The 18,890-nt window shown below is 39.9% G+C and overlaps 1 protein-coding gene across 1 annotated transcript in view; it reads right to left on the minus strand.

Annotated features, from left to right (window-relative positions):
- USH2A (usherin) overlaps positions 1 to 11,569 on the minus strand; it is a 410,836-nt gene extending 399,267 nt beyond the window's left edge. The window contains exon 1 of the mRNA XM_072035514.1: positions 11,261 to 11,569. The gene's annotated coding sequence lies outside the window, so the exon portion shown is untranslated. The remainder of the gene's footprint in view (positions 1 to 11,260) is intronic.
- Between the last annotated feature and the right edge of the window lie 7,321 nt (positions 11,570 to 18,890).

The raw sequence follows: 18,890 nt of genomic DNA on the forward strand, positions 1-18,890 counted from the left end.
GTCAGAAGACAGAGGAACAGGGACAGAGTGGGTGCATAATAGGACATCAATAGGAAATAGGAAAAAAAAAGGCAAAAGCGTTCCATTTGTTTTGTGGGAATCAGAACTACTTTACACTATTATCGCTATTGTCATGACCATCCTAATGAATATGCAGAAGTGCCAGTGTAATTTTCAGGAGTATGCAAAAAATGCAAACAATTTGGTACAGCCTCAGTCCAATTTCATCCTCCTTGAAGTCTGAGAAAAGGTAAATGCTAATATCCTATTTTCCTAAAGGGAAATAGCATAAACTGTATGTACATCAATATGTTCAAACCGATGCATCTGAAGACTGAGCAAAGCACAGCTTTAGTTGCATCAAAATAGTTGAACCAATGAAGCCAATGCTTATAGAAAAGGCTTAAATAGCAGTCAATGATTCCTTGCACTTTGCACATAACTTTTATTAAATATGATATATGTATATATTTTATTAAAGCTCATTTGCTTAATTCAGTTTTTATAAATTTCATACATTTTTCTTGTAGAATTGGTCCCAGAGCAATGAAAACCACCAGTCTCAAGTGAGAGGTGCTAAATAGCTAGGGGTTTCTATAGCCTCAGCTACACATCTGTAGTCTTAGACAGGGACTGGACAGAGAAGTCTCATCCCATTATGACAGACTGCAAAGGAAAGTGACAGCTGAATTCACAGGAAAAGCCTCAAGACCAATGAGGACACATGACTTGGCTTGGGCCCAAGCAACAGCGTTGAGGCTTAAATCCTCTCATTCAAGGACACCTTGACAAAGACCACATAAATGTCTCTGTGTATTTCAGCATTTGAATATTTAGGATAAAGAGAAGTATTTACCATCATCTTCAACGCAATCAATGTTAATTTTTATAAATTTTACCAAGTAACACTAAAGATAACAGCATTATAGCTATATTATATTTATATACAATATAATATATAGAATAAATAGAATAAAAGAGAAAGTAGCATTGTAAGTCAGGGTAAAAATGACTATTAATCAATCATCTGCATACTTAAAGTGTTCCGTTCACTTCCTAGTAACTAAAATAGAATCCAGAATTCCTTTGCATATACCCTGCTTCTGTTGAAATTAATTTACAGAAGAATGCAATTATTTTTCAATTAATCTTTACAAATTTTCAGAGAACTAATTCTTGAACAAGAACAGAAGCATCCACTTGAAAGTTTGACTTACTAAAAATTAACTCATCCCTATAAACCTGATTGATAGATGTTTCCTTGTTTTTTTCTAAGCATTTTCCTGTACTTTCTGCCTTTTGACACTTTCCTATGCCATAGAATTTTTAAACAATTAAAATGATTTTCAGTTTTAATTTTTTTTTTTTTCATTTTGAAATTTGTCCAACGCTCAGCATATCAATTCAGCATTGCTAGGGCTAGAAAATTAACAAGTCCTTCAGAATACTCATGCATAAGGCAGTGTATTTAGAAGAAAGCAAAACATAATGACTTCAGTAGTCCACCCTGGAATTCTATTAATAGCAGCAGTTGTCATTCTTAATTTCTAGTTTCAGCTAGAGATAATATTAAAATTATATTTAAAGAACCTATTATGCATACTTTTTAGATACAGTTCAATTTATATGCTTGTTTGCAAAGATACGTCCTAGCTGCAGCTCTGAACTTGCCAGCCACCCTGCAAGAATTGAACATTGTTCTGGTAAGGCTTACTACATTTTCAGGAGAAATAGTAAGTGGCATCAAGATTCAAATGAAGAGATGACAGGTTGGGGACTTTTTACCTTTGATAGTTCATTATTTGTCAGTATACAACAGATCATTTACATCTCATCATTTCTAGTGTTCTGATATTTTTTTCTCTTAAAAAAAAAATAGGTGAATAAATTGGTGAATAAATTCACTTAGGAAAAACTTCATCAAAGTTTGTTGGCAGCTTTTAATCTTCTTGAACCAGTTTGGATCCAGGTACAATTATTTCTAACTTATATTTACAACCTAAAATAAAGATGTAAAGCTGTTTTAACACTTTTTCCTCCCTTTTGGTGAATGCAAAGAACAGTTTTGGTGATACAAAAAGACAGATATTTAGTTATTAGTAAAAGCATGGGTAACTACTAGAGTTTATCCATAGTCCAGCAAAATTAAGACTTCACTGCCATCATGAGCAGAGCATTAGATTGTTCTTCTAATGGTAGCTGCTAACTACAGGACAGTCTAAGGCCACCCCTCTTATAGTTCTGGCAAGATCATTTTGAAATCACATTTTCCATCATGAAACGTGTCATTAATTTGGTGTATGGATCGAAAGAAATATACTACCAATCCAATATAACTTGCATAATAATGTAAAGTTTATAGTTAAAATTCATCATTATCAGTTTATTTTACAAAGCATGGTGATGTTTGCCTGGATATCAAAAAAAATGAAATTTTGGCCTGAAACAACTGCCATTCACAGTTCAGTATTACATATGTGTCCCATCTTCATTCAAGTTATTTATGTAAGGCTGAAAATCTCTCAAAATTCTTACTCAGAACAGGAGGACATAAAATTGACACCAGTAGCTGTAGCAGTTCTATAGACATTTTGATCCAGAAGTCATGATCCAAGAAGATACGGTTGAGCTCAGAAATCTTATAACAGAAGTGGAATCTGGGGACCTGGCTCAAGTCTTAAAAGTTTCTGGAAGAAACTCACAATATTGACACAGTACCTCCAGTTCACACGAATCAGGACAACACAGACAGCCCAGCAGAAGTTGTTTTATTTTTCTCATTTCAACTGCTGAACTGTAGTGTTTAGTGTCAAAGTAAAATTATGCGTACAGTCAGAGATGTGTTTTCTCATGACAGATTCATAAATTAGTGCAATGGCCACTGAAGGCAGAAATGGCCAAACAACTAAGACCAGAATCAGCTGCTGATGGAAGATTCAGCTTTTTTACTAGTCAGATATGTATGACTCTTCCCACCTTCCATGTGCTGACCTATAGGAGATACTGTTCCTGCACAGAAATCTTTAGTTTGAAACTTATTCCTGCTGTATAATGCTGAAGTGGAACCCACTTCCATAAAGTGGATTTATAATATTTTCTGGGCACCTGCTTACAGAAAGAACAAATAGAAGTGAACTGGAGTGAAGCGCCTGCCCCCCCAAAACCAATAACCCATTTTGTCATACATTTCTTCCAATATCAGGCCTGGCCTCTCTTTTCCTAGCCTCTGGAAAGAAACATTTACTTTTGCCAGTGCTCCTGTGCTCCTTTATATTTGAAAGAGGATGAAACCTCCTTGTACACAAACAAAATAAAAAAGGAACAAGATACAGTGCCTTGTCTTCTCCCTGTTCCATTCACTAACTCCCAGTCTTTTTATTTTGAGCATTTTCTTTAAAGAATTGTTTGTAGAAAGTGCCTGCTAGTCCTCAGTGTTCATGACCAACGTGTCAATCTCTTCTAGTCAAGAACTCTGATTCTTCTCCCTGCCGTTTAAAGTTCCTGAGGGTGTCCACTGATACATCAGGCAAGCCTGAACTAAACCACCAAGAGCAACACATAAAAAGAGCAGAAATAACATGAGGAGCAGGGGCTTGAGGGTGTTTGTTTCATATGAGGCCATGAAGCCATATATTCCTGACTCTAAAAAGCGTATGCAAAACACTACTAGTTTGGTAAGTAGGACACATTTTTACAAATATGAATAAAACACCGAGCAACACAAAATTGACTGGAACCTGTTTGATATGTTAGCCCACAATGACAGCTGACAGTAGTGACAGAGAACTTCAAAGATGCTGAAAACCTTCTTTCTGAAGTTGCAAAGCTTAGCAATAGCTTTATTATATAAACTGTCTCCTACCCCAAGAAAAAAAAAGCGCACATATTGAAAGCTTATTGACTGTACTGCAAATGAATACGGACCTAGAATATTCATAGTTTGCCAAAATGCTTTAGCCCTGATATAGAAGGCTGAATTATATAAGTAACTCGGTCCATGTTTTCTTGGCCTTTTACTTCTCTTTTGAAAGCCATCAAGGGGAAACAGGTAACAAAAGGTTTTTTGATAAGCAGATCTGCTCAGTGGAAACGATTTTATTTGGATACATGTTTTGCCTCCCTTACTCGGGTATCCTGACTGAGCCAATTTACCTTCATGCAAGTACCACACAGATCAGATAACTTCGTTGTCACCAAATCAAACTGGATGAGGTTGAACCAGAAGACAAGAAATGAAATAATTGCATCATCTAGTATGAAAAACCTTCCAAAAATGCATGTGCAGGACTGCAGCAACAAGCTCATATATTCCTTTTCCACTTGAGCTTAAATGTTAAGCATACTGGTATTCACCAGTACCCTAATTCATAAGGGGAGAATGTTAAGAACCGTGGAATAAGCCTCAACTGAGTGACCGGAGGTAGAGTGAGGTTATAAGAGTTAAATACATGATGAATAGGTTTATATGCCTTTTGTTCTGAGTGCAGATAGAGGGGCTCTCCCGAGGGGTAATTTAGTCCACCTAAATTACGTTCCTTTTGAGATGAATCCAGGGAAGAAGCCAAGCTGCTGATTCTGGTCCTGACTGACTCTCTTCTGAGATCTGTATCTTGAATTCCTCACACGAATACTAGTTTGTCGGAGGTATATTTTAATCATATCTATGTTCTAAAACCCTATACCTGTATGAGATTACCTTGTCTCTGAATCAACCAGACAATTCTTTAGTGCGTTTTATGTTTAGAAGTTTAATACTGTAATAAATATTAAGAAATTTAGCCAACTATCTGAGACAAAGATAGCTAATTTCCATTAACTTTGGACTACATAGAAACAATACTTAGCTACAGGATATTTCTTCCTTCCACAATTGGATAATTTATCATAGAATCTTAAATAATATGAATTCTGTAAGTTCTTAGTATTCTTAATTTAAAACTTATTTTGAGTAGTTACAGACTAGCTCTTCATCTAGCATAAAGCCAGCACAGTATTACTATACTCACCAAATCATGTAAACCATATCTGTTGGCCTTGAAGGCTCCTACTGACTCAAATCACAGCTGAAGATGTAGCCCACAAATTAAAATCCACTGAAAAACATTTAAGCCTTCAAACTTGATATTTGCTTGTGTTCATGCTATAAAGCTCAATGACTATAATAGTCATGGAAAATTAACACTGAAGGGGCACAGACTAATTTAGAATGAATTTGTTTTAAACATGGATGAAGACAATTCATTTGCCTGATTGCCTAGAGAAATGAAGTTTTGAAAGATGAAATTGAGGCCAGCTGTTGAAAGAATGGGAAACTCAGATAAAACTGGAGGAATATAAGGGTGAAGACAGGAGTCAGCAATGTGGAGAAAACTGTCCCATTTTTATATGGAAGAAGTCAAGAAAGTTCTTATAAAGAACTGCAAATTAAGTTACTAGAAATTTTCAGCATAAAATGTCAGTGTACATAAATTATTTTAAAAATTCTAGTTATGCTTCTGCTTCATAACTACTTAGCAATCTTTCAGCTAGACTATCTTTTTTATTTTTTTTTTGATTTGCTGCTGGAGCCAGATGTATTCAGCCTCTGGGCAGTGACCAGTCAGTCACCAGGAGACCCCATTTCAGCATCCACATGCACTTCTAAGAGGATTTTGTTTGCATGTAGATTGGTCATGTTATTGCTTCTCTTCTAGATCTTGAGCTTTACTACACATGAATCAGTTCAGGTCTGTTACATATCTTAAAGAAATTGGAGTCGGCTGGCCAGCTATCTGCAACAATAGGAACTGTCTGAGGAACTCAGCTTCCTTTTTGCAGTCTGCATTTACACAAAGCTCATCAAATTGGCTGTGGTCATTATGAGCTTCTAATTAAACCTTTCTAAAGACAAGGTCACAGAAAATTAAAAGGAGAAAAAAGCTTAGCAAAAGTAGCAGCTTGAGCTACCGGAAGCTTGCTTTGGAAAACCCTCAAATACTACAGAGCTTTTAAAACAAAAGCAGAGGCAAGATGCACTCTGCATTAGGCTGGCCTCTTCCAAGTTGGCATAGACAGTACATGCTTCAGATACATTTTTCCCAAAACAAAAATCTTGCAGATATATTGCTAGCTTTCAAATAGGTGTGCAAGTCAACGACATTTTGGTGAAATATATATATTAGAAAGAATACTCATCCACTAATGCATACCAGAACCATAAGGCAGTTGCTTTATATAGTGACATTCTCACAGCACAAACTGCCTGCAATCAAAGAAGATGCTTGACACTTTGGTTAGCAAGCCAACCTAAAAACACAATGCCTGACTAACATTTGAAACAGTACCTTAAATCCTGAACAGTTACTTAAGGAATAAAACAGTAAAATAAAACTATGCAGAGGTTAATCACCAGATGGGAGACAAACATTCACACATAGCAGCTAACATCATGAGGAAATCTGAAGGCCAATATGTGCACACGCTACAGCAGATAAGGTAGGAGCAAGTAATCCTCACAATGAGATAATACAGCTTTCTCATATCATTATGATTTGAAAAATATAGTAACTTCATTTGAAATATCAAAATCTAGTCAGCATAAGCTATAACATTAATATGGTGAGTAAAGAGAATAAATAGTTTTATCCTATTTAATCATAAATTTGGTTTAATGACCTTTATCTGATTATATGAGCAGCCCAAGCAACAATATTAAATAAATAAATAGAATATTAAAAGATTGTTAGCAGATAAGCTGCTTGGAAATATCCAAATTAAATGCAGTTGGGGGAGGGGGGCTATGCTTAATGGTATATACATATTCACAATTCAGATGACTGCACAGGTGCTCCAGCAGAGCCCCAAGCCCATTGCTGAAATCCTGTGAGAAACCTCTCAGTGGCATCCTACTGGGAACTAAAGGGTTTTTCAGGTGAGATGCTAATTTGACCCTTAGTCAGAGTTAGCTTTCTCTTGTGAGAAAACCCAAAAAGCCTTATAACTCAAGGTATTCTTCTTTTCCTCTATACACAATATAATTATAGAGTTTCCTAATGTGCTTGAACTTAAGAACAACGACAACAACAAAAAATCAAAGCCATGTTCTTAAGCTTGTATAAAACAGTAAACAATGTGCTTCTTTTCCCAGGCAGAAGCACATTACTTCACAGACGCCTTGTCCAAAGAGTCCTGTATATATATTTTCTCAGCAATACTGCCAGCATGAAAGTACCACAATTCCTTCAATTTTCTCCCCTCTTTACTTTTGTTCCCACCCTGCATTTTCTTAGCTGTGTGCAGCCGCACCTTGACTTTTTTTTTTTTTAAAAGCAGCATAAATTCCCAAGCATCACATTAAGCTCCATTGACATATCTGAGCAGGCAAAGCACTGAAATCAGTACTTCTACAAAAGACAGACCTTCACCATAAGTCAAGGTGCCTGCTAGCTTTCTAAACAGGGTTGATTAATAAAACAAAAATATATTATATATAAGTTCTCAAATGCAAGTGTTATCCCAGAATGACACTGGCTATATGATCAAGACAGATAGTGTTTTATCCTGGCTTACAGATATATTTGCATCTAGAGTTCAAAATGAATATTTTATCCCATTGGCAAGTATAGAATCCATTTCTTAATGGGAAAAGAAAGTTGCATCCTTGGGTCTACCTTTTGCAAAGATTTATATCTCAGATACAGCAGAAAATAAAATATTGGAGAAAAATAAGTGATCCTTAATATGGGCTAAAGCAATACCTTTGACTGACATTTTATCCTTGCAACTTTTCCAAATATAAATACTCTACAGGTGAGTACTCTACCTTGAATTTTTCCCAGATCCCTTAACTTCAGGTTCCACTCTTGGAGAACTACCTACTCAGATCAAAAAAAAAGGGAAAGCAACTTCTTTCCTCACCAGCTGGTGATTTTCTAGAAGAGCAGAACCAATAAGCACTGCTGAGGCCTCCTGGCAGAGCTCGGCTGGGTGTGCTCAGGAGTAACTACTCTGTTAGAAAAAAACATCAAACCATCACCCTCCCCACCCCTACGCTCTCATCCCCAATGGGACACTCATCCTCCACTGCCCCCTAAGAGGTGCTCAGCTGAGGTTCATAATTTGCTGGATAAATATCTAATTTAAGACCAAATGCAAGCCTATACAAGAGTATGTGACAGGTGCATGGTATTTTGCTGAAGAATTTTTGATTTGCTTAATTGTAGCAATAGGTTTCTGGTAGCAAAACATCTATATTGAAGGCTCAATCTTACACAGCACAAAACATTATCTATGCAGTAGGAACCAGAAAGCATTATGTATTTCACTATACATTTAATCTTGAAGTACCATAATAAAAATTGAATATCTTCACATTTGTGTATAGTAAGGAAAAATCAGTTCTGATACAGAAAAATGAAACCCAGACTTCTATGAAAAAGCCTGCCCTGCTTTCTCATCAATATGCCTCACTTCCCCTTCCATATCTCTTAAGTCACCCTGACCATAACTTCAGCCTCCCTCCTTGGCTTTTACAGGCAATTTCTCTGAAACATCTTGCCCACGAATTGCCAGTCAACAAGCCAAAGAAATCAACACAGAGCTTCACACTTCCTGTCAGAGAAGACAGTAATTTGAGCTTTTCCATCTGGCTGTTTCATATATTAAAACTTGTCAGAAGTATTTCCAAGATTTCTACCCTCTTCTGTTCCCCCTGCCAGTGGGGGGACACTGGCTTATGAAAGAGAGTAGATGGAAACTGGCACTGTCTTAAGCCTTATAGTTTAAGACAGCCAAGTTTGATTCTTACATACCCTGCAAGAGCAGATGTTGAATGCTTTCTAGCCTTTGTGGCCTAGTGAATGTATTTGTTTGGGGAAAATATAAATGACAAATTGACTTTTAGATTAATGGCTACCATATTGGTAATGTACAAATCACTTTTAACAGCCAATATTAACTTGGTAAAGAGAAGCTTGCTAACTGCTCTTTAATTAAGTACACTTAATGACCATAAGGGGATTAGTAGTCTTGTCTGATAATCAATAAGCATGGCAAGATTGCTGCCCCATAGACAGGGGCTAGAGAACAAAATTAATCTCTGCAGATTAGTTCAACTTGGTTTGTTTACTAAGACTTTCAAAATTACTTTGGTTTAATATGTTTATAAAATAAAAAAATGTTTTACAAAATATTTTTTCTCATTTAGCCAGTGATAAAATGGCATGTGTGCTTGCTAAGAAAACACTGTCTTGGGCAGTAGCTAGTGCATATCAGTTCAGAAGAAATTAAAAAATATTGAATACCCATGTTGCAGTCTCCAGAGAAAGCCAGGGACTAAAACAAACATTGAACACAGTGCCTAAAAGACCTGGAGTGAAATGTTGTCCCCACAAAACCACCCCCAAGAACGGGGGAACTCCTCATTGCTACTGCCTGAAGCCCCTGACCTGCATTGCCTTCACCTGCTTGCACATGGGTTTCCCTTCCACCTCTTGTTCAAGTTGAGACCATTACAGCAGCTACGAACAGTCGTGGGAGAACCTGATCAAAATGTCTTTATTCTCAGCATAATGTTTGCTAATAGCAGGTAGCAAACTTTGCAGATGAAACACTGCTTATTTCACATGATCGCTGGAGGTCTCTCCACTCATCTGTAGACGCACACCTACCATGATCTGGTCTTTCTTAGCTCCTTGGAGAAACATACCATCTTCCCTCTTCTGCCCTCCACAAAATCAATTTGTTTCAGGCCCCAGCAGTGCCAGATCTGCCCAGCTCAACCTATTAAATCTACTTATTCTGCCCATCACCACCAGCTCACCTTTCCATAGACAGAATTCCCCTCCCTGAAGAGGGCCTAATGGTCCTTGTAGCACTACAGATGTGCACCCTTGGTACCCCAGCCCTTCTGCTCAAGGAGAGCACTTCAACACTTGTCCTGCTCACAGTTTCTCCTTAATAAGTGACAGCTAAAAGCAAGCTGAAAATGTTGTGCCCTTTTAAAAGGAAAATAAATAAATAAACACATAAAATGAAATACAGATGATTTATGTTTTTTTTTTTGTTTGTTTTGTTTTGTTTTGTTTTCTGGTTATTTTTGTGTACAGAAGTGCATTTCTGCTCAGAGATTAATGGACAAAGAGAAGGTGTTACAAGCTGATCATCACTTAGGACATCAATCCAGAGACTCTGGCTATACTTAGCTACCTCCTCTGGATAAAGCATGGCAATGTTTTCTTTTCCATACACTTGGAAAGTAGGAGGGAGCTTTCTGGAGAAAGAAACACAGAGGAAAGATTTTTCTCTTTAAGGTCTCTTTGTGTTCACCCCAAGAGGTATTCCTCAGCCCAACCCAAAGACTGATCCCTCCAGTTTGAGGGCTGATGTTCTAGAGAGTCAGAAGTCAGTAAGCACTGCACTGAAATAACACTGGCATTCCTCACTTTCCATAAGCATAAAATGCAAAGAACAGCCCAAAATGGTAGAACTGTACTCCATTCAAATGGCCTTCTTTCAGGAACATACATCTGTATGTTTACATTTTAGTGAATTCATGTAACAAATTCAGGGAAATAAGAAATTATGGTTAGGAGTGGTTTCTAAACAGCATCTTTGTTTCTTCCCTTTTCTCCGAAAATGAAGCTCCTCACTAGTTCTTTTAGTTCAAGTGTCATGCGTGTAGTAAATCAAGGAGCTTAATTGTAAAATAGAAGCTTAATTGTAAAATAAGACATGTATATGCTATATTGACCCTTATGCTACCACAGCCATAGGGATATTAAAATTGATTTCCAACAAACTGAGGCCTTCTGCTTTCTAATCCTGTGTCCCACAAATATATATTAACCTGACTCCCTAAACAGTGTTAATTAGATTCCAAAAATAGCTGCTCATATAGAAAGCAGAACATAAAAGTTCAGCCTGCCTTCACACGGCTCAACATCAGCTGACAAAGTGCAAAGAACAGCTTGCATGCTGACCAGCATGAAGCTTTGTTGTTCTCAGTTTACAGGAAAGCCTTCAAGCTTGATTCAGCACTTGCCTGGTATAGAGCAACCCAAGCAGCGTCCTCTTGCTATTATTTGTACCCGCCCATCATGTTTTTCCTTAACTACATCTTACCCTCCATGCCATATTTTGGTTTCCAAGCCCTTCAGATCAGAGATGCTTTAATTGTACATGCTTATGAAGTGCTTCATCACCCTCACAGTCTGAAGAGTGATAAGCCACACTGGCTTCAGTGTGCCCAGGCTTCTCATCACATTTAAAACAACCCACCAACCTGGCACCTCAGGAGTGGCTCCTCCTAACACACACTTCAACATCACCTGGCCAAGGCAGGACAGAAGCTGTTTTAGCCCAAACCAGAGCCCACATGCAAGCTCTATCACAAAGCTGACTCACCCTAGGAGAAGGGCAGCTCTGCAATTTCCACCTCAAATACACAGGGATTAGCTCCTCCTACCCAGGCCTACTTGTCCTGGGGCATCACTCACAGCTGAGGGTGAAATGGGCAGCCCCTGGCAGCCTCAGCTGTGTGCAGGTGCGAACCAGGACCCAGGCAGCCTGGCCACCTCCTGAGGCAGCCCAGCTCACACCAGCCTTTGCTCAGGGCAGTGCTGAAGGAGAAAATGGGAGCCAGGGCACTGCAGCTCTCCATGGCCCCCAGGGCACCCTGCCACTCAGACACAGTGTTGATCTGCAAGGCGATTGACTGGATAGAGCAGTCACTCAATCACAAAATGAAAGTGCAAGGTCCTTGTTCTTCTGTTACACTGCCTCTTTGTCCTAGTAACCGTCTGCTATCTCTGTAGCCTTGTGAGCTCAGCCCTTGTTCTGTGCTGACTTAGAAATAATAATAATAAAATAATAAATGAATGTTAACTGTATTGACTCCAAGATGGTTACGCTGTTAAAAAACGGACGTAACAAGAGGACCAGTTGGCATCTTTATCTTCTTTGCCTGATGAGTTTTGTATTTCTACACGTATTCCTTCTCTCTTTCTGTCCACATTTGGCTTTCTCTCTGCGCAGCTGCATTTTCTCTCATTTACAGATCTCTTTTCCTCTCTGCAGATTTTGCCTTCCTCTTCCAACATTGCTATGACTGTCTCGTCTTCAGATTCTTCCAGATCTTTGGGCATGTTTGATGACTATTATTTGCTGCCCCTTCTGGCCACTGTAAATCTGTTTATGTTAGTCAACCTCTACCCCAGAGCCCCCTTGCTGTTGGCATGGTATTTAAATTTTAAATAGATTTTTTATGCATTTGGGAAGTCCTTCCTGTTTCTCAGTGCTTTGCCAAAATGAAGTGTACTGAAATAAGTGCAATTTGGCTGGGCCACAGTGCCAAATACAAATAATTTATTTTTAAGCTGGAACATCTGTTAAGATCATTTGACTTTGTGAATAGCACTTCTGAACTGCCTCAATCCAAGGATCGTGTTGTGCTTCACAGGTATTCAGTCGCGTGGCTTCTGCCACCTGCTTTTAAACACTGATGGAATAAACAAAGAGAAGTAAAGCATCAGAGCAACCCATCATAGTGATTTGGTTATCAGGCACCATTGCATTCATTAGCCTGTGATCCAATGTGATCCAAATGTGATGTGTTTTCTGTGAATCACACATGCTCAACTCCATTGCAGATGTTCTCCCCATAAAAAGGACACACAAGTAAATCTAAGTAGAGAAACAAGTTAGCTTTTCTTTGCACTTAATATCACCTTCCTCTTCCCAGCTGTTTCTGCTCTAAGTCTATAAAATAGTGGCACAGTCCTCTAAAAGGATGTCATAGCATCTCCTGATTTTCTTGGAGCTATAAACCATGTTGCAGATAGGCCTGCAGATCCTTTTGTTATGCTGCTCTTGTGAAAAGGTTTTGTAGTGTAAAGTGACTGACCTTAATCTTTTCACTTTGGGAGCTGAAATTTTTTTCCCCTGAATCTTCTGGTTGTAAGACAGAGTCCATTTATATGTAAGATATAAGAATAGCCTGGCTCAGCAAGTCATTTAGAAAGACATTTGGTCAATGTAAAGGAGCAAGGGAAGGAGGGGGAAGGGATCCCCCTCGCCATTGTACCCTTTCGTCATGGTCACCTTGCGAGTGGGTCTCTGTGTCTAGGTGACAAAGGAGCAAGGGAATCAATGTAGGAACTATGTAAAACCTCACATATTGCAAGTATAGGCACGTTTATGTCTTACAGCATTATCAAAGCCCATCTTAACAATTTGCCTGAAATCCATCAATGTACCACAATCACAAATATATCAAAGACATTTTTTTTTCGTGGCCATAGTCAGCATGTAAGATATAAAAGGCAGAGGACAAAGAGTCATCAAAAAAAAAAAAAAAAAAAAAAAAAGAACTTGTTCATTTTACTCCAATCTGAGATACAAAGCAAAACCAGCACAGTGTTGTAGTTGTCTGTAAACCTTTTTTCTTCCCTTACAATGTGTGGCATTAGCCTCAAGAAGCAACTAATGCCCTCTCACAACTTTTTCTGTTACCCATCTGTATAGAGTGGGATACACAGAAATACCAAGTGCTCTCTAACCACATGGACTGATTCAACATTTCCCACAGTACTGGTGGGATGTGGGAGCTTACCTTCACCCTATGGATGGAAAAGAGCTGGCAGCTGTCCTGTCCAAGCTTACATAACCAAACCAGAGCAGGACAGAGACTGATTAAAATGATTTTGTGTTCCTTTGCCCCATGCTGCTCAGTAGAAAACACTCCCAGCCAGGTCCCTGGTGCTGCTGTAAACTATTTGTGTTGTACCTCACAGATTTAAATGCTGTGGAAGCAGCCACTGTTGTACAAGGCTTGTGCCATAGCTTTTAGGGTGCCTGGTGCAGAGCAAAGGAGGCAAGCCAGGACGCGGCAGGACGTGGCTGATCTCAGTCTTTTGGAGAAATGTACAACTGCCAGGGGCAGTGACAGCCAGACAGAAGGGATTAAAAACAAGAAACAAGTGTCTAGTGAGACTACATTACAGTGCTGTGTTGTGTTTTTGTTGTGTTTTTTTTTTTTTTTTTCTTTCCTTTTTTTTATTGTTTTTTTTTTGTTTGTTTTTCTCTGTTTGTTTTCCAGGTAAGGTAGGAAGAATTTAGTAATGCAGCCTCTAGGTTTTTCCGTAATACAAGAATCAGGTTGTATCGGATGCCCTGCCTTTTTCTTTATTAACAAGCAGGCCTGGTTTCTGCATTTCTAGTGAGGCTGCTCTGGATTGCAATGCCCACTACCAAGCCTGAGATTAGAGTCTGCCTTGCCCAACTTCCACTCGTAATAATGCTAGGGACACATATAACCTCTATTTGAGAGCATCCTTAGGGTCAGCCCCAGTAAAATGCTGCTACTATAAATATTTTTTTCAAGTTGAAGCAAAAGCCTGGGCTGGGGCCCTGAGCTCAGAGCCCCTGCGAGCCAAGGGCTGTCAGCCTGCGCCTGTCCTGTGCTGCCCCTCTGTGCCTTGCAGCCGGTTCACAAAAGCACAAGTTCTGGAAGGAAATGCATCATTTTTTGCCTTTAAATCCAGTAATCAGTGAGCACTTTCTTCTCAGAATCAGGGCACAAATGCAATGAGCAGAGAGCTCTCCACAGGAAATGGCTACATGATTTTTCTGGTCATTCGTGTTTTCAGGACAGCTTTGGTAGTGCAGTGCTGACCCTTCAGGGAAGAAGAGTGAGAGGCGGCTGGGCAGGGGGTTAGTTCTCGCTCAGCACATCTTTTGTGGTCATAGAAAACCACTGTATGACTACGCGGAGGTGTCACAGCACACTGGGCCAGCCTGCGGGGAGTGAGCTGTGGTGGAAGCTGTGGGCAGGGGCTGGGGCCCAAAGCCTGCCTCAGGAGGACGGACCATGTCTGCAGCTCAGTTGTACGGCTCAGCTGCCACGGGCTGCAGATATTTGCTTCATTAACACATTTTCATTATGGGGGAAAAGAGAAAACATTAAGTGAAAATTCAGGGGAGGGCAAGAACAACCTGTGTACCAAGCAAGTCCCATGGCAGGAAGCCAGCAGGCCATAGGGAAGGCAGAAGCCCTTCTGTTTCATGATATGGAGATTTTCACTGGCTTGCAGATCCAGTTGTTGTGGTTTTATTATCATTATGATTTAATTAGGGGCAGCAGTAAAGAGGGAAACTACTGAGGGTGTTATGCAGGCTTTCCTTTCAGAGCCACAGAGGAGCCCCATTGACCTCTGGCACTGCCGTGACACCCTCACAGACCGGTACATGTGTCCCCACAGACTTCCTCCGACAGCCAGCCCTCACCTTGTGGACCTTCCCAACGAAGCTGTGAAATCAGACAGAGCATGGTAGATTGAACTGGAGAGTGTTAGGAGTGCGATCTGCAAAGCAGAAGGGGAATCACTGCGAGGGGAGGCATCTCCCAGCCCTTGCCTCCCTATCGGCGTCCCTCCCTCTCCAGGCATTTGGTGGCTCCTCTAGTAGCAGGCCGGCATTTTGCAGTGGGTAGATGGCCTGCCCTCTATCAAGCAGCTTGTGGAGCCCACCTAGCCTGTGCTAAGATGCCTGTCCTGTGCTAAAGTGCCTCACCAGATGAAATCATTTTCATCAAAGCAGGCCACAGTGCCGGCTGCTCGGCAGTGGGCAGCGGCTGATGAGCGAGACGAGGCCATGAAGCAGCAGAGAGGTACGGGATTTGTGCTAAGGCTTCGGGACTGCCTTAAATCTCAGACATCTGCCAGTGTAAGTACGGCTGAATCGCTGGATAATTCTGCTGGTGGCGCTCCTGGGAACACCCGGCCTGAGCAGAACAATTTTGAAGGAAATTACATGAGCTGGGATTTAGTGTTGTCTCTTTAGCTCGTGGAAGAGATAATCTGGCCCATTTAATGTGTAACAAAATTTGCTCCGTTTCACAGGCGTAAGGACGTAGTTTTGCCTTGAGAAAGCAATAGTAAATGACTCTGAAGTCCTGCTGTCACTCGTTCACTGAGCTGCTGTAATGCAGAGTGGCAAGGTCTGTTTTCTGGGTCTGCTTTCTACATCTAAGTAACACTCTTTATAAAGAACCCCGCTTAGTCTTATGACAAAATTCCTCTAGTGTGACACAGAAAAGCATTGACATCATTCTTTAAGGCTGTAGAATTTATGGCACAGTTAATTATTAATTTGGCTGGCATTTGTAAAGTAGAAGGGAGTTCTTGTGCTTTTAGGCCATGCTCTCAGTGTGTAAATCTCTTGTATGGCTGCCATAATAATATTCCTGCAGCTATGTTGTCACCTATTGTAATTTTTCTGCTAATAAGAAAATTTAAACTAACCAGGAATCCTAAATTTGGAGACTAGTTGTTTATTTCAAATATACTCTAGAGAAATAATAATGCAGTTCTGCTCTGAATTTAATTTAAACAGGAACAGGCAAAACAAATCTCTGCGGAGGGCATTTGACAATAATAAAATATTTCTCCCAGCGGGTGAGCTGGTAGCAATTGTATTGTTGCCATCAAAGCTCACGTTTCAGCAGGTCATTACCATCATAACAAGCCCTTGGACCAACTGGCATGGACATGCAACATTGAGCTCCTGATGGGCACATTATTTCAGACCTTTAACTTCATGGAGAACAAGACAAATACTCCTGGGAACCGAGGATTATATTTTGAAATTCCTTTCTTTTCTGTTCTGCTTAATAATAAGATTCTGCGTGTAATCAATCTACCACCACTTGCTTTTTTATATTAACAGAGATTGTAAGAAACTGGGCTCAATATTCTGAATGCTAAGGAAGAATGGCTTTTAATCTTAACAAAATGGTAACAATTAGCACAGTCAGGATGCATCAACGCAAACACTTTTGAACACTTGTGAATGAAAACTGTTAAGAACAAGTAAATGTATCCATATTCTTTCCTGTGCTTAGTTTTCTTGTTTGTTTGTTTGTTTGTTTTAAATAGCACAGCCTCAAGGAGGAAGTTTGTGAATTGTATGGTAGAGGAGAGACAATCTATACACACAGAATCAGCAGCTTATCAGACAGGAAAAACACACTCCTTGTGATGCAGCTATTGCAGCCAGGCTGTATAACGAAGGATATAGTAATTAGCAAAGTGCCTCATGAAATCAGAGACCTACATTACACTAGAAAGACAAAATACAACGTAAAGGGGGGAGTGCAAGAAAAAAAATATCTGTTAAGGAGAATGAACAGCCTCTGTAGAAAAACTACATAGGAATTCAGAAAACAGATGAAGGCTTTCCCTATCTTCCTTTCTTAAGTTTAGGGCAGAAGCCTCGATAAGTAATGGTCAAAACAAAACGAGAAAAAAGGAAAATGAAGAGGAAAAGAGGAAAAGATAGAAGAAAAAAAAAATGAAAAAAAGAAAAAAAAAAAAGGACATGCTTTCTGCTGAATGAGCCTTTTTTTTTTTTTTTTTTTTTTTTCTCCCCACTAGGCTATTGCCAGGTGATCCCACAGGAGGGCATTTAGAGTGCTACAGCATGGGAGCTTGTACTCCTAAGGGCAATATTCCCAAATTATTATCCAAATCTGTCTTTTTTGTTTGACTTTTCTTTTTTTTTTTTTTTTTTTTTTTTTTTTTCATTTTAACTTCTATTTGCATTTCAGCGGCATTGGCACAGTGTATTAAGAAGCCCACAGAACTGCACATATAATAGCATTGATTGCTGCAGGATTTTTGTTCCTTTTCCATCTCTAAGGAAGGATCAGCTGGAGAGACCACCACAAACTACTTTTTATTGGTGCTTGCCAGACCTTTTCACACTGTGAACCCACAAGGTCAACAAAACAACCACCCGAACAAAAAAGCCGAGATCAAATCAAGTGAGGCGATTTCTTGGATGCGAAGCTCCGAAGAACGCTCAGAGCCCCTCAGAAATCCCGTGCCATTCAGTAGCCACCTCGGCACGCGGCACAGTTTCCTTTTGCATCAATATTGACGGCATTGGCCAGCTTGTGTGTGCAGACGGTGCCAGGGTAACAGCGTGGGAGGAGAGGAGCGCTCGGTGGCCAGCCTGACGTGGGGACAGGGACAGACGCCCGTCAAGCTGGCTGCCACGGTGGCAAAGCCATGCTTCTACACGGGGCTGGCGTGTCTTATTTGGGGAGGGGAGTGGGCATGCAGACTGTGTCAGTAGAAATCTCGTTTCGCTGAGATGAGCCATAGCCACCACGGGAGCACTCTGCCGGTTTGCCAGTCTCTGTATTTTAGTAAAGTGGCCTTGCTGCAGCCGCGCTTTAGGTCTTTAGCGCTGGATAGCGAGCGGTAGCAGCACATGCTGGTTGAGCTACTAATGCCACTGCCCCAAGCCCTTTCTTTGCTTTCAAGATTTCGTAGCTATTTTCATAGTTTAGAGAGGTTTGTGCTCCTAGCCAAATTCCCCACAGATACTTAGCAAAACGTTTCTGCCTACCTAAACACTTCCAGTGGGTTTCTATCCACTTCCTGGCTTTGCTGCAAAGACAGGGCAAGGTTTTAAAAGAAAAAAAAAAAAAAAGAAAAAAGAAAGAAAAAAAAATGTAAAAAGAAAAAAACTATAACTCAATCAACTCTGCAGACTTGCATCCCTCAAAGTCGCTGTATTTCACTGTTCCCTGTATTTTCCCTCCTATGTTTTCTCTTCCATAATGTTAGATTTATGATAGTACAGTGCTGCATGAGCCCCTGATGAAAAGTGCTACAGAAATGCTAATTAAGATTTTTTAAATTGTATGTGAAAGCATTTCACCAGCGAGTAGGTGCAATCCCGTGCTGAGGGAGACTAAGCACCACTGTTGACAAATACCTTTCTTTCCCCTTTGTGCGTGAGAAATTGCAACACCCCTTTTTTCACTCTTAAGGCATGGTGCAATATTAGTTTTCCTTTGAAGAGCTACTTTGCAATAATTCAAAATCAGAAGACTGAAGAGGAGTGAA

Source organism: Anas platyrhynchos, chromosome 3 (genome assembly GCF_047663525.1).
Source record: "Anas platyrhynchos isolate ZD024472 breed Pekin duck chromosome 3, IASCAAS_PekinDuck_T2T, whole genome shotgun sequence".
NCBI lineage: Eukaryota > Metazoa > Chordata > Aves > Anseriformes > Anatidae > Anas > Anas platyrhynchos.